This window comes from Lithobates pipiens, unplaced genomic scaffold, assembly GCF_037356315.1.
Source record: "Lithobates pipiens isolate NorthernLeopardFrog02 unplaced genomic scaffold, aLitPip1_a1.2 Scaffold_35, whole genome shotgun sequence".
Classification (NCBI taxonomy): Eukaryota; Metazoa; Chordata; class Amphibia; order Anura; family Ranidae; genus Lithobates; species Lithobates pipiens.
In genome coordinates, this window is record NW_027507811.1 from 22886396 (window position 1) to 22914271 (window position 27876).

Genomic DNA, 27876 nt, shown 5'->3' on the forward strand with positions numbered 1-27876 from the left:
CTATTCAAATGGTCGGTGGGAGCAAGCCTCTCTACTGCTAAAGTTACTGGTCTCTGAGCCTGACAGCTTTTACATACATTCTCAATGCTGTACTGAAGATTCCATAGGATTAGATGGATCTGCTGATCTAATCACACTGTGAGATTCCAGAGTTATATCTAGTGTAAAAGTATGTGATTTATAAGAAGTTTCCTGAACATTAGAGGGATCAATTGATCTCTCCAAATGGTAAGGTCTGTGACATATATTTTGACCAATAGAATTTATTCTTGGAGACCATTTGTTGGAAAGCAATTTATTAATAAACGTTAAAGTATGCTTCATGTTTAGCATTCAGAAGTCATATATGTTGGTACAGTACTCAACAGTTTCACAGAGTTCTGGCATGGAATGGGGAGCAATTATAACAAAAAGTATAAATATAAATCAGATAAAGGATAAAATACATTCAAACCAAACTGGATAATAGTCATTGAGTAATGAAGACATTTGTACTGTGATAATTCAAACAAATCTTCCTCTATTTCATGTGTTGGAAACATTTTGTTATATTGAGGAATGGAGATGGACCTTTCATATGGTGTACAGTATCTCCTCCTCATTTGTTGGGAACATGACGTTATACTGAGGAATGGAGATGGACCTTTCATATGGTGTACAGTATCTCCTCCTCATTTGCTGGGAACATGACGTTATATTGAGGAATGGAGATGGACCTTTAATATGGTGTACAGTATCTCCTCCTCATTTGTTGGGAATATGACATCATAGTGAGGAATGGAGATAAACCTTTCATATGGTGTACAGTATCTCCTCCTCATTTGTTGGGGACATGACGTTATATTGAGGAATGGAGATGGACCTTTCATATGGTGTACAGTATCTCCTCCTCATTTGTTGGGAACATGACGTTATATTGAGGAATGGAGATGGACCTTTCATATGGTGTACAGTATCTCCTCCTCATTTGTTGGGAACATGACGTTATATTGAGGAATGGAGATGGACCTTTCATATGGTGTACAGTATCTCCTCCTCATTTGTTGGGAACATGACGTTATATTGAGGAATGGAGATGGACCTTTCATATGGTGTAGAGCAGGCATATGCAGTTAGCGGACCTCCAGCTATTGCAAAACTACAAGTTCCATCATGCCTCTGCGCCACACATTTGGCTGTCAGAGTCTTGCTATGCTTCATGGGACTGTGTGACTTTTCTGGGGTATAAGAAGTTCTGTTTTCTCATTGAAACATTTCCCACACCCGGATCAGGAAAAAGGACGCTCTTGTGTATGAATTTTCTGGTGTCTATGAAGGCCTCCTTTATCTGTGAAACCTTTCCCGCACTCTGAACAGGAAAAAGGACGCTCGCCCGTGTGAATTCTCTGGTGTATTAGGAGGATTCTTTTCTGAGTGAAACATTTTCCACACTCTGAACAGGAAAAAGGACGCTCATGGGTATGAGTTGTCTGGTGTCTAAGAAGTTTTTCTTTCACAATGAAACATTTCCCGCACTCGGAGCAGGAAAAAGGACGATCATGTGTGTGAGTTTTCTGGTGTCTAAGAAGGCCTCCTTTCTCTGTGAAACATTTTCCGCACTCTGAACAGGAAAAAGGACGCACACCTGTGTGATATCTTTGGTGAATTATGAGGATTCTTTTCTGACTGAAGCATTTCCCACACTCTGAACAGGAAAAAGGACGCTCTTGTGTATGAGTTTTCTGGTGTCTAAGAAGGCCTCCTTTCTCTGTGAAACATTTCCCGCACTCTGAACAGGAAAAAGGACGCTCACCCCTGTGAATTCTCTGGTGTGTAAGGAGTATATTTTTCTGAGTGAAACATTTTCCGCACTCTGAACAGGGAAAAGGACGCTCACCCGTGTGAGTTCTCTGGTGTGCAGTAAGCTTTTCTTTCTTAGTGAAACCTTTCCCACACTCTAAACAGAGAAAAGGACGCTCACCTGTGTGAATCCTCTGGTGTATGATAAATTTTTCTTTTTTAGTGAAACCCTTTCCACACTCTAAACAGAGAAAAGGACGTTCACCTGTGTGAATTCTCTGGTGTCTAAGAAGGTTCTCTTTGTGAGTGAAACATTTCCCACACTCTGAACATGAGAAAGGATGTTCACCAGTGTGAATTCTCTGGTGTCTATCAAGTTTTCCTTTCCTATTGAAACATTTCCCACACTCTGAACAGGCAAAGGAGTGCTCACCTATGTAATTTGTCTGCTGTGTGGGGCATTCTCCTTTCTTAGCGGAAAAATTCCCACACTCCAAAGAGGAAGAAGGATGCTCATGTGTGTGAGTTCTCTGGTGTCCAAGAAGTGCTCTGTTGTCAGTGAAAGGTTTCCCACACTCTAAACATGTCAATGCATTGTCTCCTATATGAATTCCTCCATCATATAAAAAAGACTCCTTGGAATTAGAGGGATCTGTTGATCGATCCACACTGTGAGATTTTAGATGAATATCTGAAGTCATATTATGTGAATGATCAGAGGATTCCTCGGGCTTAGAGGGATCCATTGCTTTTGCCAAACAGTAAGGTCTGTGATGTATTATTTGACCAGAGGAATTTGTCCTTGGACAATGTTGTGCTGTCCCATCATCCTGTCCATAATCTGGTAATATAATACAATCTCCATCAGAGGTATTCATATTCCGTACACAGAGTCCACCTGTTGGAAAGAAATTTAAAAAAAAAGTGTTATAAGAATTCTTCTAGTCTTCCATTCAGGAGTCAATTATTTTGATGTAACTTTTACCAACTTCAAAGACCTCCGTCATAGTATTAGGTGCAATCATAACAGAAAAATATAAATACAAGCCACATACAAAATAATACACCCAAACCACACAGGGTAAGTCTTTGTGCATTGATGACATTGTTACTGTGAGAATGGAAACAGACTTTTAACAGTTATGGACCTTTTATATAATGTACAGTATCTCCTCATTTGTTGGAAACATGACGTTATATTGAAGAATGGAGATGGACCTTTCATATGGTGTACAGTATCTCCTCCTCATTTGTTGGGAACATGACGTTATATTGAGGAATGGAGATGAACCTTTCATATGGTGTACAGTATCTCCTGCTCATTTGTTGGGAACATGACGTTATATTGAGGAATGGAGATGGACCTTTCATATGGTGTACAGTATCTCCTCCTCATTTGTTGGGAACATGACGTTATATTGAGGAATGGAGATGGACCTTTCATATGGTGTACAGTATCTCCTCCTCATTTGTTGGGAACATGACGTTATATTGAGGAATGGAGATGGACCTTTCATATGGTGTACAGTATCTCCTCCTCATTTGTTGGGAACATGACGTTATATTGAGGAATGGAGATGAACCTTTCATATGGTGTACAGTATCTCCTCCTCATTTGTTGGGAACATGACGTTATATTGAGGAATGGAGATGGACCTTTCATATGGTGTACAGTATCTCCTCCTCATTTGTTGGGAACATGGCGTTATATTGAGGAACGGAGATGGACCTTTCATATGGTGTACAGTATCTCCTCCTCATTTGTTGGGAACATGGCGTTATATTGAGGAACGGAGATGGACCTTTCATATGGTGTACAGTATCTCCTCCTCATTTGTTGGGAACATGACGTTATATTGAGGAATGGAGATGGACCTTTCATATGGTGTACAGTATATCCTCCTCATTTGTTTGGAACATGGCGTTATATTGAGGAACGGAGATGGACCTTTCATATGGTGTACAGTATCTCCTCCTCATTTGTTGGGAACATGACGTTATATTGAGGAATGGAGATGGACCTTTCATATGGTGTACAGTATCTCCTCCTCATTTGTTGTGAACATGACATTATATTGAGGAATGGAGATGGACCTTTCATATGGTGTACAGTATCTCCTCATTTGTTGGGAACATGACGTTATATTGAGGAATGGAGATGGACCTTTCATATGGTGTACAGTATCTCCTCCTCATTTGTTTGGAACATGGCGTTATATTGAGGAACGGAGATGGACCTTTCATATGGTGTACAGTATCTCCTCCTCATTTGTTGGGAACATGGCGTTATATTGAGGAATGGAGATGGACCTTTCATATGGTGTACAGTATCTCCTCATTTGTTGGGAACATGACGTTATATTGAGGAATGGAGATGGACCTTTCATATGGTGTACAGTATCTCCTCATTTGTTGGGAACATGACGTTATATTGAGGAATGGAGATGGACCTTTCATATGGTGTACAGTATCTCCTCCTCATTTGTTGGGAACATGACGTTATATTGAGGAATGGAGATGGACCTTTCATATGGTGTACAGTATCTCCTCCTCATTTGTTGGGAACATGACGTTATATTGAGGAATGGAGATGGACCTTTCATATGGTGTACAGTATCTCCTCCTCATTTGTTGGGAACATGACGTTATATTGAGGAATGGAGATGGATCTTTCATATGGTGTACAGTATCTCCTCCTCATTTGTTGGGAACATGACGTTATATTGAGGAATGGAGATGGACCTTTCATATGGTGTACAGTATCTCCTCCTCATTTGTTGGGAACATGACGTTATATTGAGGAATGGAGATGAACCTTTCATATGGTGTACAGTATCTCCTCCTCATTTGTTGGGAACATGACGTTATATTGAGGAATGGAGATGGACCTTTCATATGGTGTACAGTATCTCCTCCTCATTTGTTGGGAACATGGCGTTATATTGAGGAACGGAGATGGACCTTTCATATGGTGTACAGTATCTCCTCCTCATTTGTTGGGAACATGGCGTTATATTGAGGAACGGAGATGGACCTTTCATATGGTGTACAGTATCTCCTCCTCATTTGTTGGGAACATGACGTTATATTGAGGAATGGAGATGGACCTTTCATATGGTGTACAGTATCTCCTCCTCATTTGTTGGGAACATGACGTTATATTGAGGAATGGAGATGGACCTTTCATATGGTGTACAGTATCTCCTCATTTGTTGGGAACATGACGTTATATTGAGGAATGGAGATGGACCTTTCATATGGTGTACAGTATATCCTCCCCATTTGTTGGGAACATGACGTTATATTGAGGAATGGAGATGGACCTTCCATATGGTGTACAGTATCTCCTCCTCATTTGTTGGGAACATGACGTTATATTGAGGAATGGAGATGGACCTTTCATATGGTGTACAGTATCTCCTCATTTGTTGGGAACATGACGTTATATTGAGGAATGGAGATGGACCTTTCATATGGTGTACAGTATATCCTCCTCATTTGTTGGGAACATGACGTTATATTGAGGAATGGAGATGGACCTTTCATATGGTGTACAGTATCTCCTCATTTGTTGGGAACATGACGTTATATTGAGGAATGGAGATGGACCTTTCATATGGTGTACAGTATATCCTCCTCATTTGTTGGGAACATGACGTTATATTGAGGAATGGAGATGGACCTTTCATATGGTGTACAGTATCTCCTCCTCATTTGTTGGGAACATGACGTTATATTGAGGAATGGAGATGGACCTTTCATATGGTGTACAGTATCTCCTCATTTGTTGGGAACATGACGTTATATTGAGGAATGGAGATGGACCTTTCATATGGTGTACAGTATCTCCTCCTCATTTGTTGGGAACATGATGTTATATTGAGGAATGGAGATGGACCTTTCATATGGTGTACAGTATATCCTCCTCATTTGTTGGGAACATGACGTTATATTGAGGAATGGAGATGGACCTTTCATATGGTGTACAGTATCTCCTCCTCATTTGTTGGGAACATGACGTTATATTGAGGAATGGAGATGGACCTTTCATATGGTGTACAGTATATCCTCCTCATTTGTTGGGAACATGACGTTATATTGAGGAACGGAGATGGACCTTTCATATGGTGTACAGTATCTCCTCCTCATTTGTTGGGAACATGGCGTTATATTGAGGAACGGAGATGGACCTTTCATATGGTGTACAGTATCTCCTCCTCATTTGTTGGGAACATGACGTTATATTGAGGAATGGAGATGGACCTTTCATATGGTGTACAGTATCTCCTCCTCATTTGTTGGGAACATGACGTTATATTGAGGAATGGAGATGGACCTTTCATATGATGTACAGTATCTCCTCCTCATTTGTTGGGAACATGACATTATATTGAGGAATGGAGATGGACCTATTATATGGTGTACATAATCAAGGATGTAAAATTCTTTAAAATGGGAAGAACAGACTGTATTCTTCGAGGGGAAAATGTTTTAACCTCTGTATACAGAAAGCATTCCTTGCAGAAGAGCTTTAAAAATGTTGAATAGTATTCCACTGGTAATGGTTTCTAATGACTCAATATTGTATCTCAATATTTTAAAAAAAGACTAGCAATTTTTGTAAGGAAAATGTGAACTGTTTCTGCATTTAGTGCGTATTACTTACCTGTGTCAATATGTAGAGAAGATTCCTCCTGTTTAATTTCCATAATCATCTCCCCCTCCTCCATAGACTGCTGATCTCCACTCACCAAAGTTTCTTTTGCTTCCTCTTTAATCTCAACTTTGATGACTTTCAGTTCTTCGCCCTAAATTCCAAACACGATTGAATACATGTTAAAAGAGGAAAACTAATTTAAGTAAAAGAATGTCATATAAAAGTTCAGAGTACATTGTTCTCCATGTTTACTCCCATGTACCTCATCTTGCTGAGGGATGGTGTGATCTTCTTGTGTAGGATCCAAGGAATACAGAGGACCATCCCTTCCCATAGACTGCTGATCTCCCCTCACCAACGTCTCTTCTTCTTCCACTTTAATCTGAATTTTGATGTCTTTAAGTTCTTCACCCTAAACCCCAAAGATGATAGAGTACATTTGTATTAAGGGACAAGAGATTACAACACATTTTTAGGTCTATGTGCTCAGTCCCACCTACCGGATGATGGTGGGGGATGGTGTGATCTTCCTGTGTGGAATCCCGGGAATACAGAGGACGGGGACATCTCTCTGGTGGGTTCCCATTACTGGATCCATCTGTAGGAAACACACACACTGACTGAATACATTGTTTCTATGTGTTTATCAGATGATGGGGGATCTAGGTGGACCCTCCGTACTGCTCTCTCCTTTACAATAAAGTCTCCTCTTACCCGGTGATGTGAGGGGCGGCTGATTGTCCATCATGACGTCCTTGTAGAGATCCTTGTGTCCTTCTAAATACTCCCACTCCTCCATGGAGAAATAGACAGTGACATCCTGACACCTTATAGGAACCTGACACACACAATGATACAGTCACCATCCAGACACATCCCTTGTCTGTTACTGGATAATGTCCCAGAATTCCCGGCACCGCTCACCTCTCCTGTCAGCAGATCAATGATCTTGTGTATAATCCTGTGTAAAGAGTAAAAGCAATAACAGTCACTACAGACTTCCCAGAATCCTGTCTTAATAGCATCATGGGCCCTTGAGCAAAGTAATGCACTGGGGCCCCTACCAGGGAGATGGTGATGCTAAAAAGTGGGAGTGACTAATTTATACTAAATATTTGTCGTGGATTTTTAGTCTAAATAGAAAAACAAATAATCATAACCAGGGAATGAATTCCAAATTAAATTCACTCCCTGTACATACTTTCCCACCCTCTCTACACATTGCCCCCATGTATACACTGCTCCCCCTGTATAAATTGCCCCCCTGTATACACTGCCCCCCCTGTATACACTGACTTCCGTGTATACACTGCCCCCCGTATACATTGCCCCCTGTATATACTGACTTCCCTGTATACACTGTCCCCCCGGATACATTCATTGCCCCCCTGTATACACTGACTTCCCTGTATACATCGACTTCCCTGTATACACTGCCCCCCTGTATACACTGACTTCCCTGTATACACGCCCCCCTGTATACACTGACTTCCCTGTATACACGCCCCCCTGTATACACTGACTTCCCTGTATACACTGACTTCCCTGTATACACATTACCCCCATGTATACACTGACTTCCCTGTATACATATTGCCCCCATGTATACACTGCTCCCCTGTATACATGGACTTCCCTGTATACACTGCTCCCCATATACAAATTTCCCCCATGTATACACTGACTTCCCTGTATACACTGCCCCCATGTATACACTGTTCCCCTGTATACACTGAATTCCCTGTATACACTGCCCCCTGTATACACAGACTTCCCTGTATACACATTGGCTCCGTGTTTACACTGCCCCCATGTATACACTGACTTCTCTGTGTACACTGCTCCTATTTTACGATATCCCCCTCCCTGTACACACTGACCTCTGTCATAAATGTCTGTCATTGGCCTGTATTTATGAATGTCTGTAGATTAATGTTAGGCCTTGTCCACATGGGCATACATAAATGTACACCCATGTGAGGGTCATGTTTGCCCACACAGGCATGAGGATGCACAGGTGTTCAGTTCGTTCTTATGCAGGCAGTCGCATTCATGTCAATTAGGATGCAGTGGCTGCATGAACACAGCCACTGCCCCAGTATGACATCCGTGTGGGTACAGGTCCCCGAATCCTGATTGTGTGTGTTTGGGGACCCATACCCACACGGATGGCAAATTAGTAGCATTGGCTCTGGCCTTGCTGCATTCCAGTTGACATGAATGGGACTGACTGCACCTTTGTATCTTATGCCTGTGTGGGCATACATGACCCTCACATGGGTGTATGCTTAAGTATGTTGATGTGAACAAGGCCTAACAGTAATGTACAGACATACATACACACGCACACTATATATATATATATATATATATATATATATATATATATATATACACACACACCTACACTATACATAAACTCACACACATACTGTACATACACACTTACATACATAAATTCAGACATATACAATACATACTTACATACATACGTACATACGTACATAGGAGCCATACTCATCACAGCATTCCAATCCAACATCTCTTGTATCTATAAACCAGAGGCTCTAGGTCGACAGTTGAATAAATGATTCCATTTTTAGGATGTATCTGGTCTATTAACCAGAGGCTCTGGATGGACAGTTGGATAAATGGTTCTATATTTAGGTTTCTTTTACCTCCTCTGCTGATGGTTTCCAATTGTCACTGTACTTCCTCCCAACTCAAGATTACCCGGAATTTCCTGTTTCTATGTGACATCACTTCCTGTCTGAGTTTCACACAAAAAAGCGAGAGCACCACCTTGTGTAGAATACAAATACTACAGTCAGTGCACATTTTGTAGGATATTATATATACAATGTTATATTTGCTGATTATATCATCTAGAAATGCAGACAATGGAAAAAAAAATGTAAAATATGAATTTGGTCATTAAAATATTTGAGGTGATTGTAGTCAAATTATTGCACTTGCAGTAAAAACAAATGAGTAATATTTAAATTTTCAGGTCGGTCTTTCCTGTCGCATCATGGCAGCATACACTCTGGGTTGTGACTCCGCCCCCACAACCTGATAGGACCACATAGCTATAAGATGAAGATACGCCCCCCGCCCCGGTATTCTCTTATTTTTCCTCACCTGTTGGGACCGCATGGATCATCACCCTCTTACCGCTTCGCCCCAGCCAGGTTCTAGCCTCTCCTGGGTGGAAGTCCTTACCGGTACAGCCTCTAAAGGAAGCTAAATGGAAGGAACCCCACTCTGGTGATCTCAGGGGTATGAATACTTTTTCTCTGCAAACAGAGCATTGCCTCTGTAGCCGTTGAAAGTAAGCCTTAAACAGGCTGAAGGCATATAATAAAAAGATCGGTCTTAAAGCCTTAAACAGGCTTAGTACCTGCGGTGGTCTCCGGTTTCCTGTTCCTCCCTGGTGTCACTCTGTCTGCAACCTGACAGCATACTCTCTGCCTTCAGTATCTCTTGTCACCTTAGGTTTTCTGGTGCCTTTACCCCAGTGTTGCCTTTCTGCCATATTTTACTTCCTTTTCCTTAGCTCTGTAGTCTCACATCAACATCACCACTCTTCCTGGTCACTCTGCCTCTTTGCACATGCTCACTGTGCACTTTGGGCAGCCTGTGTATGTCTATCTATGTCTTTTCCCTTTTCCAAGATGGCGCCGGTGGCCGCATGGCACTACTGAGCATGTGCGGGCGGGACATGACCCCGGCTCCAATTTTAAAAGGGGAAGATGCCTTTTTTAACGCAGATGCCTTTTTTTGCCTGTTTTTTTGTGCTCAGCTGAATTTCATGACTGCTGCATTTCTGTTTTTTTCTACCCCAGTGTTGCCTCTCTGTTTGACAAGTATCTCCCCTGTATTTTTCTTCTCTCTATTCCCCTCTTGTTTCTGTTATGGCTTTATCTTCCTTACCCTTTTTGTGTTACCTGTGTCTTCAGGCTTCCTCTGTTCCCTATCCATGGAGACCACTGCTCCAGCAGATCACCACCAGCATAATAGGTAAGAGGGGAGGAGTTTGGTAAGTAGAGAAGATCGAAAAAGAGAGCAGGACGCACTAGCGCTACCTAAATGGTTAGCCCCATCAAGTCCACAAGATCATCTCGCAGAGATTCCTCACATAGAAGAAGCCGCTCTGGCCATAGGCGGAGCCATTCGGGTGGAGGAAGTCGCTCAGGGAAAGGGAGTCGCAGAAGGAGTCGCTCCAGGTCTTGTTCAAGGCGCAGCTATTCCCGCCAAAGAAGATCCCCTGACCGGAGGCGCCATTCACCAGCACGCCACTGCCATCCTTCTGAAAATACGTGCTGGGTATGTGGGGCCATTGCCCTTCCAGATATGTTGGCATGCCGCTGGTGCTTTGAAGAAGCCACCAGAGAGAAAGGGCAAGAACACAGAGAGCTCACAGAGTCTTCTGCCCCACGTGTCGCTCCCGACACGGAGTTATCTCCACGGGGTGCTTCGCTGGCTCCCCCAAGTACTTCCAGAGAGCATGATTCTCCTTCAGATGAGGAAGAACTAGAGGCTTCAGCGGGCTTTGACTTCTCCCTAATAGAGCCTTTTGTGAGGTCAGTGAAGGGGGCCATTAGCTGGGAGGAACCCCAGGAGGCCCAACCCAAAAGGAGAAAATATTTCCCGAACCTGATGAGAGAACCCCGAAGCCTTCCCCTTCATTGATGAGTTGGAGGAACTTATCAGAGACGAGTGGCAGAGACCCGAGAAGAAAGCAAATCTTAACAATCGGCTTGCCAAACTATATCCTCTAAAGGAGGCTAAAATTAAATCTCTCGTGTCCCCGCCAGTGTTGGATGCATCCCTCATGCGCGTGGCCAGACACGTTACGCTCCCTATCGAGGACGCTGTGTAATTCAAGGATGTCCTGGATAGGAAGATCGATACTGATCTCAAAAGAGCTTACTCAGCAGCAGGAGGTGTATGCAGGCCAGCAGTGGTTCTTGCAGCTGTGGGTAAGGTTATTGCCAGTTGGTCAGCAAGCACAGAAAAACTTGTATCCAAGGCGCTGATCAGGACCAAATAGTTAGGGCCCTGCAAGAACTAAGCCTTGCAGGGGATTTTGTGGCAGAGGCATCTGTGGATGCTATTAAGTCTGCATCCAGGGCTATATTGTCCTCGGTAATGGCCCGACGGGCTCTCTGGCTCAAACCCTGGGCGTCAGATCCTGCTTCCAAGTCCAATTGGTGCCGCATCCCGTATGATGGTGAGAACCTTTTCCGCGCAAAATTGGACTCTGCTATTTCTAAGGTTACTGGCGTAAAATCAGGGCCTATCCCCTCGGATAGAAAGCCAAAGCTTCAGAGGCCTCCTCCCTTTAGGCGTAACCTCCCGGACAGGTACAGGGATGCCAAGTCCTACAGGCCTGGTAGGGAGTACAGAAGGAACTGGAAGGCCCATCAAACGTCCTTCCTGACGTCCCAGAAGCCCAGGACCCCGGCATCTACTGACCAGAAGTCCTTTTGAAGGCGCGTCCGCCCAGCCAGCAGTGGTGGGGGCCAGACTCTCAAAGTTCACACTGGTCTGGGGGGAAACAATAAGCGTTAACCACCGTTCGCATCAGGCACAGATGGTCATTCAGGTGACTTCCCCCAGGGAACCATTTTTGCCCAACAAACCTCCCGTCATCCCGGCAAAAGAGGTTAGCCTTGACCCGATACGTTCAGGATCTGCTCCAAAAGGAAGCAATTACCGAGGTGCCCCTATCCCAAAGAGGTCGGGGGTTCTATTCCCCTCTATTTCTAGTAAAAAAGAAATCAGGGGACCTACGTCCGGTCCTGGATCTAAACGTAAACCGCTCTATCCAGGTAGAAGCATTCAAAATGGAGAGCCTACAGTCTATCCTCCAGGCCATAAATCTGGGGGACTGGATGCTCTCCATAGATCTACAGGGCGCCTACCTCCATATCCCTATCCATTCAGAACTCCAAAAGTTCCTCAGTTTTTCGCTAAACCACAGACACTTTCAGTTCTGAAGTAGTCAGTTTGGAAATTCTGTGGCTCCCAGGACCTTTACAAAGGTTCTTCTTCCCGTTATCGCGCATCTGAGGGAGAGGGGGCTGCGAGTCCACCATTATCTGGACAATATTCTTCTCCTCTCAGACAGCCGGGAGTCGCTGTTACAGCATTGAAAGATCCTCGTCTCCACTCTGCAGAATCTGGGATGGCTCATAAACTGTGGGAAGAGCCAGACTCGGCCCACCCAGAGAATGATCTTCTTAGGAGCCCAGTTGAATACAGTGCAGCTGCCTCCGGAGAAGTCTTCCCTGTTGGTCCGGAAGGTGAAGAAGGCCATTCTAGCAAGATCCCTTTCGGCCAGAGTATGCCTCAGCCTTCTAGGCTCCCTATCAGCGACAATTCCTATGGTCCGTTGGGCTCATTGGCACATCAGACCTCTGCAGAACTCCTTCCCACATCAGTGGGATGGTTCATCCATGACCCAGACGATCCGGATCTCGGAGACAGTCAGGCGCTCATTGCGTTGTGGTCCCCACAACTTAAACAATTGCAAACACATAGTCATCCCTCCTCAGGAGGTAGTGACAACGGCCGCCAGTCTAGAAGGTTTGGGAGCCCACTACCAGTCCCATGTAGCGCAGGGCCGTTGACCTTTCGAAGTACGGGACTCGGTATCGAATGTGCTGGAGATGAGGGCAGCCCTCCAGGCTCTCCTGGCCTTCAGCTCCCTTTTAAGGGGGAAGCAGGTCCTCTTAACGATGGACAACAAGGTTGCTGTCGTCTACATAAACAGACAGGGGGGGACCAGGAGTCCCTCCATGATGCGGGAAGTTCTCCCTGTGATTGAATGGGCACAGTTGAACCTGAGGGTGACTTACATCCCGGGGGTCGAGAACATCTTTGCCGACACACTCAACAGGGAGTTTGCCTTCAACGAGTGGTCCCTGAGCCCTCAGCCTTCTCCCTCATCTGCCAGACCTGGGGTCAACCAGACATAGACCTTGCTACGACTCTGGCAAACTCCAAATGCCGAAGGTTCCTGTCGAGGTTTCCCTTTCACTTAGCGGAGGGGACAGATTGCCTCCAGCATCCCTGGAACTTCCATCTCGGGTATATCTGCCCTCTGACTCAGAGATCAACAGCATTGATGATAGCGGTGATTCCTTTTTGGCCCAGGAGGCCATGGTTCACCACCCTCCTACAACTGAGCACGGCAGACCCTCTTGCTCTTCCCTGTCAGCCGACTTGCTCTCCCAGGGCCAGCTACTACACCCAGATTCGGAGAAGCTGCACTTGATGGCTTGGGGACTGAGAGGGCTAGGTATCTATGTCAGGGCTGCTCCCAGAAGGTAGCTGATACCCTGCTCCAGGCCAGAAAACCTACCACCAACTGCACCTACCGCAGGGTCTGGGAGAAGTTTGTTGCCTTCTCTCAGGGCCTTGGCCGGGATCTGTCCTCCCTTTCGGCTCCTCTGATCCTAGAGTTCCTGCAATCAGGCTCAGACAATGGTCTTAGCTCTAGTACTCTGAAAGTTCAGGTGTCAGCTCTATCCGCCCTGACAGGGGTTAAATGGGCTCACGATCCCCTTGTTATGCAATTTCATAAGGCCTGTCTTAAACTAAGACCATCTAGGAAGCCTTCCTTTCCAACATGGGACCCATCAGTCATCTTAGAGGTACTATCCAAAGAACCCTGTTTCCCGCTGGAAAACATCTCCCTCTGGCACCTGACACTAAAAGTCACCTTTCCTGGTCGCAATCACATCAGCGAAGAGAGTTTCAGAGATGCAAGCATTACTGATTAAGGAGCCGTATCTGATCATTCATCCAGACAGGGTAGTGCTAAGACCCTTGGATCATTTTATCCCAAAGGTGGCATCCTCTTTTCACTTCAACCAGGAAATCAACTTGCCAGCTCTTAACACAGACCAGGGTGACCCTCATCCTCTGGATGTAAGGGGCAACATCATAAAATATCTTTCCCTGTCCAAATCCTTCAAAAGATCGGAGAACCTCTTCATCATTCCCTATGGCCTTAGGAGAGGTCAAGCAACATCGGCCCGAACCACTGCCTCCTGGTTAGTGAAGGCCTACTTGCTGAGTGAGTCGCAAATTCCTGAAGACCTGAGGGCTCATTCCACCAGAGCAGTGGCCACCTCCTGGGCAGCATATTGTAGGGTCTCAGCGGAAACCATCTGCAGAGCGGCCACTTGGTCCTCCAGGAACACCTTTATCTCTCACTACAAGGTGGACTCAGCTCAGCTATCAACAGTAGAATTGGGAAAGTCGGGTGTCCGGCCGAAGGGGCGGAGCTATGACGTAGGAGACAGGCGTTCGTCCGGACCTCCTGAGTGCCCCGCTCTGTCTCTCCCCTCCTCCATGCTCCTCCGTACATCCACGGCCGGGCTGCGGACCAGCCTGAGCAGCTCGCCGTGTGGCTCAGCACTGCTGCACTGACCTGCTCCGACCCGGGCTGATCCTCTCGACCAACGGGGCTTCAACACAGGACAGCGGGCTTCCCGCCCCAGCCTCAGCATTCGTCGGCGGCGTGGCTGCCTTGGAGAGCAGCGGTCGATCGCTTCGGTACGCTGCGATATGCCAGGACGAGACCCAGGCTGCATCCTCCCTTCTGGAAGCAAAAGATTCCTGCCGGAGCACACCGGATCACAGTGAGAAGTTTGCTGCCCTAGTGAGCCACGAAAGCGGTAAGACAAGAAGTTTTGTCGGGGGTGCAGGGGGTCCTCTTTGCTGATTGGACGGGCTCACGGACAGTAGGCTTGATTAGGGGTTATATTCCCTCTAAATAAACTGGACTCCAACTCACCTCCTCTTTTCCTAAACGAGCAAATTGATTTAAAGCAAGTTTCCCTAAGAACAGTATTTCCTCTTGAAAACGCTGCTAGAACTGGTACTGTGTCCTATGCCATCAGAAGAGAATAAAAGGGAATAAAGGAAAAGAAATAGAAAAGGAAAAAGGAATTACTATCTGAATTTTACCCCCACCTGCTCCCCTCCCCCTAACTATAAGGGACAGTTTCATTGACATACATATACCCAAACAATAGCTGCAGGAGGAAGTCTGTTATGCTCATAACAGCAGACGCAGAAGGAACATTTATATTGTGGTAAGAGCCCAGGCTGCTGGCTCCTGACAGCTAGATTTGAGCTCCCCGTATATCTGGAGATCACTGGGGAACATTTTCAATGGCCTAAAGAGTGTCCACAATTGAAATATCTTACAGATGTTACTAATTAACAGTGGACCAACATAGAAAGGTGGCCGTAAGGCAACAAATAACATTTTTTTATTACTTTTCACAATTTGTATTATTTTTTTATTAAGATGATATATGGTTAACTGGAAGCAAATAACGCCTGAGGAATCAAGACAGAGGACTTATTTGTTATTTCCCTCCTATTTTTTTTTTTTTTTTTTGATATTTGTGTTTATGAAATTTAATCGGTTGGTATTGATTACTTCTAACTAATTGTAATAACAGTGTGGTGGATGCTCTAGGGGTAGGCGGTCTTTTTTTTTTTTTTTTTTTTTTTTGAATAGAGAGAAGGGAGATCAGTTTGGTTAGGATGAGGGGGAAAGCAGGTAAAACAAATAAGCCCTTAACCCCTGTTGTAAGCCCAGTTGGAATTCAAAAGTATATGGCCGCGAACACCAGTATAAGGGTAGAGGAAGAGGGTTGCAGCCCTAGGATAGAGAAACCACCCCGCTTAGGCCCAAGTAGACAGAAGGGGGAGGAGAGTAGGGGGGCAAAAAACCTAGCTACTAAAACAACAGGCAAAAAAAAAAATGGTGCAAACTTACAAAATAGTGATATAAGCCAGAATGAACTTCAAGGAAAGGGGGGGTTAGTACATCTGGAGGTAGGAGAGGGGGGTTTGGACGCACAAGGCGAAATCTCCCACCCCCCACAAATTAGGGAGATGTTATCGGAGATGTTCACGAGAATGGAGGTCTCTCTAAGGGCAGATATCGCAACTATAAGGGGGGATATTGGTCTGGTCTTGGGGAGAGTGGAGGAGATAGAAAACAGAGTAGAGACCTATGAGCATAGAATAGGTGAAATCCTAGAGCAAGTAACAGCTCTTCGCAGGGGAAACAGAACAATTAGATATAAAATAGAAGACCAGGAGAATAGAAGCAGAAAGAAGAACCTACGAATAAAAGGCCTCCCTGAGTCACATAGCGGATCTGCTCTTGGAGAGATAGCCCAACATATTTTCAACCCCTTACTAGATAGGGAAGTTACAATCCCACTGAAGATAGACAGAATACACAGGATGACACGTTCTTTTGGAGTCAGATCAGAAGCACCACGAGATGTCATAGTGAGATTTCATCATGTAGCAGAGAGGATGCAGATAATGAGGAAAGTTAGAACACAGCCAGGGGTGAGCTACGGGGACGTGGAACTGCAGATTTACTCCGACTTATCGGGAGAAACGTTGGGCAGAAGGAGACGATTGAAACCGCTAACGGAACTATTGAGAGCAGCCAATATCCCATATCAATGGGGATTTCCGGCATGTCTCATAGGGAAGAAAGAGGGTCGATCTGCGGTTCTACGTTTCCCGGAAGATCTCCAAGAATTTTGTGAGCAGTTAGGTATTCAACCTGCCCCACAGATAGAATGGGATAGTGAAGAAGAGCTAGGGGATGGGAGAAGTATGACCCAAAGGAGTATGAGGCAGAAAGGACCGAGCCTTTGGAGACGAAAGAATCCAATTATTTGAAGCTAAGATGGCTAGGAGGATATCCAGGGAGAAGGGGGGTTTGGGGGAGGGGGTTGGAGGGGGGTTTGAGGGAGGTCTGGACGGACATGGGGGTGAGCCCCAGGGATACTATGGGGGAGAGGAGACCACAAATAATGGTCTACCAGACCCATAGGCTTAACAGGAAAGGGGGAGTCCTTCCCAGTCTTACGAGACGTTCTGTTATAGGACAAGGGGGGGAGGGGGGAGGGAGGGAGGTTTGTTTTTTCGTTGCTTTTTCTTTTTTTTTGGGCTCTCACTCGGTCCTCCCATAGGGTTAGCAAGGGTAGTTTCTACCGGGTTCACTAGACGCCCCAAAACGGAGGAGAGAATGGTCATGGAAAAAGAGATATGGTGATAGTTAATGTTATTACCTATAATGTAAGGGGCCTAAACACAAAAAGGAAAAGATACAGGATAAATGATGAGTTAGACCATATGGAAGCAAACATTGTATGTCTTCAAGAGACGCATATAACATGCACCTCAAGGATTAGGCTGAATTCGGTTAATTTTCCGGTATGGATTTATGGGGATTCCCCATCCTCATACTCTAGAGGGGTTGCTATAGGCTTTAGTAAAACAACAAGGTTTAATTTAGAGGACCGACTAGTGGACCCGGAGGGACGATACTTGTGTTTAAAAGGAATGCTGTTTAATCTCAAATGTACAATTGTCAATATCTACGCTCCAAATGAAAACGCTGGTACATTCTTGAAAAAAGTATTGAACAAAATAGAAGATTTTAAAGAGGGGAAATTAATTCTGGCTGGGGATTTCAACTGGAGTATGAACCCTAAAATGGATACTACAGCAGGGGGTTCCAGGACATCTGAATATAAGCAGAGAATGTTTTTAAGGGCCCTAGCTGTATTTCAACTACAGGATACCTGGAGAGTATTGCATCCAAAGGATAGAGATTACACATGCTTCTCCTCGGTCCATGGTTCCTACTCTCGCATAGATTATATTTTTTTGGAACACTCATTTTTGACGGCCCTTAAGAAAGCGGAAATAAAAATAAGAACAGTATCTGATCATGCGCCAGTTAAGATCCAGTTGGAGGTAGGGGAGGACCAGGGACCGAGGATGAACTGGAGATTGAATGAATCACTGTTACAGGACAAGGACTCTGTAAGTAAGATTGAGAGAGAATTGGAACAATTTTTTAGATTAAATGATACACCAGGAATCTCCAGCCCTATATTATGGGAAACGCATAAAACAGTTATAAGAGGAATATTAATAGGGATTGGAGCGGGGAAAAAGCGTGAGAGAGAGAGGAGGAAAACCCTTCTGTACAAAGAAATCCAGAGACTGGAATTGAGTAGTAGACCAAGGGGACTTCAAGATACTCAGGACTTAGTAATTAAAAAAAGAGAATTAGAAGATTGCCTAGAGCAGGACAGGGAGGCCGCTTACCACATCCTGGGAACAGAGAAATATCAATGGGGAAATAAATCAGGCAAATGGCTGGCCAGGAGGGTGAAGGAAAAAAAAAGTAAAACCTTTATCCCAAAAGTGAGAAATGATATGGGAGATATACAAAATATGCCTGAGGATATAGTGAACACGTTCTATACATACTATAGGGCCCTTTATAATATTCAACAACAAGATAACATAGGGAACAGCGGACGGGAAACCATAAAGGATTATTTGAAAGGGATAGACATTCCCAGGGCTAAACACATAGAAATGGAAGCACTAGAGGCCCCAATATCAAAAGCGGAAATTGAGTGGGCGATTAAAAATACAGCTAAGGGAGGCTGCCCTGGACCAGATGGCTTCCCGATCTCATATTATAAGCAATTTCAAAAACAGCTGATCCCAAAATTATGCGACTACTTTAATGCAGTGGGGAGAGATGGAAAATTTCGAGATGAGACATTACTGGCACATGTGGTCCTGATATTGAAAGAGGCAAAGGACCCGTTAGCGGTGGAAAGTTATAGACCAATTTCCTTGCTAAATTCAGATGTTAAACTTTTTGCAAAAATTATATCTGAACGATTAGGACCTCATGTGCCAGAGTGGATACAGCAGGACCAGGTTGGATTTATTCAGGGGAGAGAAGGGCGAGACAACGCATTAAAGACCATTATGTTAAGCCAGGAAACCATAAGACAGGGCACCCCCACGATACTCATGTCTATAGATGCTGAAAAGGCATTTGACAGGGTTAGTTGGGGGTTCCTATTTGAAGTGTTGGAACGATATGGAATAGGGGAGAGGATGAGAGGCTGGATAGAAGCGTTGTACACTCAACCTAAAGCGAAAATTAGAATAAACGGGGCCCTGTCCTGCCCCCTGGAATTATGTAATGGGACAAGACAGGGCTGTCCGCTTTCCCCACTATTATTCATATTGTCACTAGAGCCCCTCTTGTCAGCAATTAGGAAGAATCAAAACATCCATGGAATACGAGTTGAAGGGAGGGAATATAAGGTCGCTGCTTTTGCAGATGATCTCCTGCTTTATATTTCTAGCCCTGAAACCTCCATACCGGCGATTATGGAAGAACTGTTAAAATTTGGGAAAGTCTCAAACTTTAAGGTTAATGCAACTAAATCTGAAATCTTAAACCTAAATATACCAGCAGAAGAGCAGAGAACTCTCCAAGCTAAATTCCCTTTTAGGTGGTGTAGGAGGGAGTTAGTCTATTTGGGAATAAGGCTGACGGCAGTGATGGGCGATCTGTTCGAGGTCAATTATATCCCCTTATTAAATAAAATTAAACAGCATTTGGATAAGATCCAATATAAAGCGCTATCATGGATAGGGAGAATAAACGTAGTTAAAATGTTTATTCTACCAATGTTTATATACACATGTCAAATGGTCCCCATACTGCTACCGCAGGGCTATTTAAATAAATTAAGAACTATGATTAAAAGATTCATATGGAAAAAAAAAGCGGCGAGGGTGGCTCTTAATATCCTGACAAGAAGCAAAGATAGAGGAGGGTTAGCAATGTCCGATTTTAAAAGATACTATGAGGCTATAGCAATTTCTCGAATCACAGATTGGATACATAATAAAAAGGGGAAGGATTGGGTGGAACTAGAAATAAAGCTAAGTAGAAGGGAATTAGGGGGGATAATATGGATACCTGCAAAGTATAGAGAATTAGGGAATAGCACAAATTTATTGACAAAAGGTTTACTCCGAATTTGGGACACAATAAATAAGAGATATAACTGGGAACACAACTCACCACTAATCCCATTATTGGACACTAAATTTTTTTTACCAGGTCAAGAGGAACACGTATATTTTAGTAGATGGGCTAAAAAAGACAATATTAAGCTACAGGATGTTATGGAAGGGAATAGGTTGTGCACATATGAGGAAATTATAGGGAAGTGGGGACACAAGCCACTAGACAAATGGAGATATTCACAGTTACACTATTTTACTCAGTCTTTAACACAACCACTACGGGGGAAGGAGCAACTTAGGCCACTAGAGAAGTTGGTAGAGAACTGTCATTGCCTGGTAAAAAGGATCTCAAAAATATATGAAATCCTAACAGATGTAGGAGAGCAAAAGTACCCCCCATATTTGGAGAAGTGGGAAAGGGAAATTGGATCTCTAGATAACGACCTCCAGAGAAATAGGATCATTAGACGGACCTACTCGGTAGCTAAAGACTCGCAAACTAGAGAAATGTCATACAAACTCTTAACAAGGTGGTACATAACCCCACAGCAAGGAAATAAAATTAGGAGTGAGACCCCCTCAACGTGTTGGAGAGGCTGTCCAGTGGTGGGTACTTTTGCTCATCTATGGTGGGAATGCCCCAAGATCCAGCTATTCTGGGAGAAAATCATAAAAGCGATTTTTGAAATAACAGGAGAAGGGATTAGGAGAGACCCCTGGGTGTGTCTATTTCACGACCCGGAAAAAGGAGAGAGAGAGTATGCGCATTCTCTTGTCCCTGGCTTATTGAACTCTGCTAAGGCTCTGATCCCGAGAAGGTGGAGGAATCCCGACCCTCCATCTATGAAAGAGTGGGTAGAAAGATTAGAAAGTATACGAAAGATTGAAGAGACAATGTTTAAATTGGATAATTCAGAAGAGAGATATCAGAATAAATGGCGACCCTGGACACAATTCCGAAAATCTGAAAGTTATTTGAACCTGCTTGATTGTTAGGAAAACTCTTTGGGTAAGGACCGAGTGAGGGGGGGGAGGGGGGTGGGTGAGGTATAAGGATGAGTATTTGTAAAGAAATATTGCTGTTTTTATTATTATGCTGAATAGCTTATATTTGTAAAGTTTGAAAAATTTGGAAAATAAAGAATAAATAAAAAAAAAAAGAATTGGGAAAGTCCATTATTCAAGCCAACTCTTCTATTCCTTGCTAATAAACATTTACCTTTGCATCTCCCACCCAGTCTGCGAGTTAATCCCCAGAGTGTATGCTGCCATGATGCGACAGGAAAATGGAAAATTGTATACTTACCTTTCCGTAATTTTCCTTTCCTGTCGCATCTTCATGGCAGCATACAATATCCCACCCACAAAGGTGATTCATATATACAGAGAATACCGGGGCGGGGGGCGTATCTTCATCTTATAGCTATGTGGTCCTATCAGGTTGTGGGGGCGGAGTCACAACCCAGAGTGTATGCTGCCATGAAGATGCGACAGGAAAGGAAAATTATGGAAAGGTAAGTATACAATTTTCCATTTTCAGGGGGTTCCCTTCTTTTCAGTCCAAGCAGAACCGAAAAAGTTTTACCAAAATGTTAAGTAAATCATCTCTAAAGTATACACACACTGCAATGGCACTGATACTGCTATAGTTGGTAAGACAATGAAGGGAATGGGCTGTGGAATGGCAAAGGGAAGTAAGAGTCACAGAGGTAAGATAGGTCATAGATCTGTTGAATGGTGATTTAGTCCGTCTCTTATGTCAACTCATGTCTATTTCACCACCATCCACACTACATTCTCCGACAGATCTCCTCCCACCATCCACACTACATTCTCCGACAGATCTCCTCCACCATCCACACTACATTCTCCGACAGATCTCCTCCACCATCCACACTACATTCTCCGACAGATCTCCTCCCACCATCCACACTACATTCTCCGACAGATCTCCCCCTCCATCCACACTACATTCTCCAACAGCTCTCCTCCACCATCCACACTACATTCTCCGACAGATCTCCCCCTCCATCCACACTACATTCTCCGACAGCTCTCCTCCCACCATCCACACTACATTCTCCGACAGATCTCCCCCTCCATCCACACTACATTCTCCAACAGCTCTCCTCCACCATCCACACTACATTCTCCGACAGATCTCCCCCTCCATCCACACTACATTCTCCAACAGCTTTCCTCCACCATCCACACTACATTCTCCGACAGCTCTCCTCCATCATCCACACTACATTCTCCGACAGCTCTCCTCCCACCATCCACACTACATTCTCCGACAGGTCTCCCCCACCATCCACACTACATTCTCCGACAGCTCTCCTCCGCCATCCACATTACATTCTCCGACAGATCTCCTCCACCATCCACACTACATTCTCCGACAGCTCTCCTCCTCCACCATCCACACTACATTCTCCGAGAGCTCTCCTCCTACCATCCACACTACATTCCATGACAGATCTCCTCCACCATCCACACTACATTCTCCGACAGATCTCCTCCACCATCCACACTACATTCTCCGACAGATCTCCTCCACCATCCACACTACATTCTCCGACAGATCTCCTCCACCATCCACACTACATTCTCCGACAGCTCTCCTCCATCATCCACACTACATTCTCCGACAGATCTCCTCCACCATCCACACTACATTCTCCGACAGCTCTCCCCCACCATCCACACTACATTCTCCAACAGCTCTCCTCCACCATCCACACTACATTCTCCGACAGATCTCCTCCACCATCCACACTACATTCTCCGACAGATCTCCTCCACCATCCACACTACATTCTCCGACAGCTCTCCTCCACCATCCACACTACATTCTCCGACAGCTCTCCCCCACCATCCGCACTACATTCTCCAACAGCTCTCCTCCACTATCCACACTACATTCTCCGACAGCTCTCCTCCCACCATCCACACTGCATTCTCTGACAGCTCTCCTCCACCATCCACACTACATTCTCCGACAGATCTCCTCCCACCATCCACACTACATTCTCCGACAGATCTCCTCCACCATCCACACTACATTCTCCGACAGATCTCCTCCACCATCCACACTACATTCTCCGACAGATCTCCTCCACCATCCACACTACATTCTCCGACAGCTCTCCCCCACCATCCACACTACATTCTCCAACAGCTCTCCTCCACCATCCACACTACATTCTCCGACAGATCTCCTCCACCATCCACACTACATTCTCCGACAGATCTCCTCCACCATCCACACTACATTCTCCGACAGCTCTCCTCCACCATCCACACTACATTCTCCGACAGCTCTCCCCCACCATCCGCACTACATTCTCCAACAGCTCTCCTCCACTATCCACACTACATTCTCCGACAGCTCTCCTCCCACCATCCACACTGCATTCTCTGACAGCTCTCCTCCACCATCCACACTACATTCTCCGACAGATCTCCTCCCACCATCCACACTACATTCTCCGACAGATCTCCTCCACCATCCACACTACATTCTCCGACAGATCTCCTCCACCATCCACACTACATTGTCCGACAGATCTCCTCCACCATCCACACTACATTCTCCGACAGCTCTACTCCACCATCCTTACTACATTCTCCGACAGATCTCCTCCACCATCCACACTACATTCTCCGACAGCTCTCCTCCACCATCCACATTACATTCTCCGACAGATCTCCTCCACCATCCACACTACATTCTCCGACAGATCTCCTCCACCATCCACACTACATTCTCCGACAGCTCTCCTCAACCATCCACACTACATTCTCCAACAGCTCACCTCTTACTTTGTGAATTGTTTATTTTGCTGGCTCCTTAAAATCTATTATAGATATAAGCTTATAAGATGTATGTGAAGATATTTTTTTTCCCCAGTAACCTTTAAAACGGAAAATTCTATACTCACCTTTCCGTAATTTTCCTTTCCTGACGCATCTTCATGGCACCACACACTGGGTTGTAACTCCGCCCCCACAACCTGACAGGATTGGTTAACTATAAATTTGAAGGGGAGACCTCCCGCTGCATTCTCTGTAAATATCATCATAAACTAAACAAACGGGAGGGATTTGTGTGGTGCCATGAAGATGCGTCAGGAAAGGAAAATTACGGAAAGGTGAGTATAGAATTTTCCGTTTTCCTGACGCCTTCATGGCAGCACACACTGGGAAATAACTCGCCAGACGGGTGGGTGCAAATGCAAAATATATTTAATTCCTATAATGCCGAAGAGTTGGCTCTAATAACAGATCTACCAAACTCTGCCAAGGACAAAAGGGCAGAATTCACTCTATAGTGAGAAATGAAAGTATGTTCAGAAGACCATGTAGCTGCCCTACAAATCGTCTCTGGAGAAACTCTGCAATATGCCGCCCAAGAAGTAGCCACTGCCCTAGTAGAATGAGCCCTGATGTCTTCTGGAATCGCCAAATGTTGCGTGGAATATGCCTTTTTAATGGCCCTCACCAACCAGGCCGCAATAGTGCGTGAGGAAGCTGGGAGCCCGCGTCTAGTTCCATGAGGAATAATTAAGAGAGAGTCCGTTTTTCTAAAAGAGGTCGTAGCTGACAGGTAGTTGGTGATGGTGGATTTAATGTCCAGCGGATGAGGATCTCCCTGGTCGTCAGTGAAGGATGGAAGGACAATATCTTGGTTATAGTGAAAGGAAGAAGCCACTTTGGGAATAAAACGATCTGAGGGTCTAAGAACTACCCTGTCTGGAAAGAAAACCAGATAAGGCTCTGAAATAACCAGGGCTTGAATTTCCGACACTCTTTTGGCTGATGTTATGGCAATTAGAAAGGCAAGCTTCAAAGTCAAGTCCCATAGTGAAATAGATTCCACAGGAATAAACGGTGGACTAGAAAAAGCATGGAGAACTACCGATAGATCCCATGCCGGAAACATAGGCTTCCTAGGAGGCTTTATCTTCAGACTAGCCTTAAGAAATTGGATGACCAGGGGATGAAAAGCCCATTTTGTGCCTGTTTTAGCAGAGAGAGCCGAAACCTGCACCTTGAGGGTGCTTGAACTGAGGCCTTTGTTAATTCCCGACTGAAGGAACTCCAGGATTTGAGGCGGTCCCGGAGCAAGAGGGTTCCAACTTCTTTCTCGGGCCATAAGGCAGAACTTTTCCCAAATTCTAGTATAGATGGAATTCGTGGAAACTTTCCTAGCCTGCATTAAGGTAGAAATGACCTCCTGGGAGCAGCCTTGCGCCTTCAACCTAGACCTTTCAAATTCCAGGCCATCAAATGTAACCTCTCGGGAGCAGGATGAAGAAACTGCCCCTGTGAGAGGAGGTTTGGTTCTAGTGGCAGAGCAATTGGTGGCTGGACACTGAGTTGTAGAAGAGTTGTAAACCACGGCCTCCTCGGCCAGAACGGAATTATTGCGATTACTGTTACTGAGGACCTCCGAAGTCTGGACAGGAATCTCGCAATTAGAGGAGTAGGCGGGAATATATACCCCAACCTGAAGCTCCATGGATGTGTCAGGCAGTCTATTCCCTCGGCTGACGGAAACGGATTCCTCGACAGGAACCTGCGACATTTGGTGTTCAAGGGAGTGGCTGCTAGATCTATCTCCGGTGTCCCCCAGGTTTCCGTCAGGAAAGAAAAAATTTGAGGACTCAAAGACCACTCGTTGTTGGACAACGGCTTCCGACTCAGATAGTCGGCTAATGCATTCTGCGTTGCTGGGACATATACTGCTCTCAAGTCTGCTAGGTGAACTTTCGCCCATTCTAAAATGGGACGAACTTCCTCCATCAAGGTAACACTTCTTGTACCTCCTTGTCTCTGCACATACGATACTGCCACCTTGTTGTCCATCCTGATAAGCACACTCTTCCCCGAGAGCAGAGATGTGAATGCCGTTAGGGCATGGAAGGCTGCCCAGAGCTCCAAAATATTGGAAACTACTCCTAGGGCTTGGAACTGCCACTGGCCTTGGACTGCTAGATCCTGGTAGTGTCCTCCCCAGTCGCTCTGGCAAGCGTCCGAAGTCACCACTTCTGGGTCTGGAGGGACTATTGGCTTGAATTTCTCTAAATTGTTCTGGTGTGTCCACCACCATACTGATCGTTTCACCGACTTGGAAATGACAATGGTCTGATGCATGGACACTCCATTCCACTGCCTGAGAAAGGAGATTTGTAGGATCCTCATGTGCCATTGGGACCATTGCACCATGGGTATGGTGGCTGACATGGATCCCAGCATGCTTAGACAGACCCTGGCTGAAAGATGACTTGCTGACAGCAGTCTCCGCATCTTTTGAATTAGGAGCTGAATCTTTGCCTGTGGTAACTGAACTCTGTTCAGTTTGGTGTCCAGATGTGCTCCTAGAAACACCATCTTCTGCGTAGGTTGTAAACTGCTTTTTTTTAAATTGATGATCCACCCGAAGTTGTGGAGAGTTGAAAGAAGAATTTCCCGATGCTGAAGTAATAACTCTCGACTTTTTGCTAACAGTAGGATGTCGTCTAAATAATGGTGAATTCGAAGACCTTTCCCCCTCAGGAACGCTATTAATGGTAGGAGAGTTTTGGTAAAAGTCCTGGGAGCTGACGAAATGCCGAATGGAAGGCATCGAAACTGGAAATGGGAATGATTGATGGCGAACCGAAGAAATTTCTGAAAGGCCGGATGTATTGGGATGTGAAGATAGGCGTCCGATAAATCTACTGACAGCATCCAATCGCCCAGATTTATTGCCAAGAGTATGGACTGGAGGCTCTCCATTTTGAAGGCTTCTATTTTGATGTTTCTGTTGAGCTTCTTGAGATCCATTACTGGACGAAAATCTCCTGTCCTCTTCTTTACCAAAAATAACGGTAGTAGAAACCTCTCCCTCTTTGAGTTGATGGAACCTCCACAATAGCCCCCTTCTGTTTTAAATCTGCTACATATTCTATCAGGAGGTTTTTCCTGAACAGTGTGGAAGGCAGTCTGGTAGGCTGAAAGTGGTTTCCTGGAAGCCCGTTCAGGAATTCCCATTTGTGCCCATACCTGATTGTGGACAGTGCCCAATTGTCCTGTATATGTTTTGTCCAGATCTGCAGAAAACCTCTTAGCCTGGCGCCCACCTGGGCTGGGTGAGCGGGCAAACTTTCAAAAGGACTTTGGATGCTCCCCTGCGGGCGCAGCCTTGGTCTTCTGCATTCCCAGAAAGGACGGCTTGGTATTCTTCCAATCCCTCCTGAATTCTCTGCCGGGACGATAGGATCTGGATTCTCTATACTTGTCCGGAAGATTTCGCCTAAAAGAAGGCCCTTTGTAAGCTTTGGGTCTTCTGTCGGAGGGAATCAGGCCAGATTTCCCTCCTGTGACTTTGGAAATAGCCGAATCCAACTTGGCTCCAAAGAGATTAGAACCATCGTAAGGGATCTTGCACCAATTAATTTTGGAGGCTGTATCGGCCATCCACGGCTTCAGCCATAGGGCCCTCCTAGCTGTTACTGATGCCAACATTGTTCTGGCCGAGG

General features: G+C 45.1%; 1 pseudogene across 1 annotated transcript; it reads right to left on the reverse strand.

The window, feature by feature from the left end:
- Positions 1-279: 279 nt before the first annotated feature.
- Positions 280-9108, reverse strand: LOC143956220 (uncharacterized; annotated as a pseudogene). Its single transcript, XR_013269867.1, has 7 exons — positions 8941-9108; positions 7361-7397; positions 7151-7274; positions 6937-7034; positions 6699-6848; positions 6446-6587; positions 280-2677 (listed from the first exon to the last, which is right to left on the reverse strand). The product of XR_013269867.1 is annotated as an uncharacterized LOC143956220 (transcript).
- Between the last annotated feature and the right edge of the window lie 18768 nt (positions 9109-27876).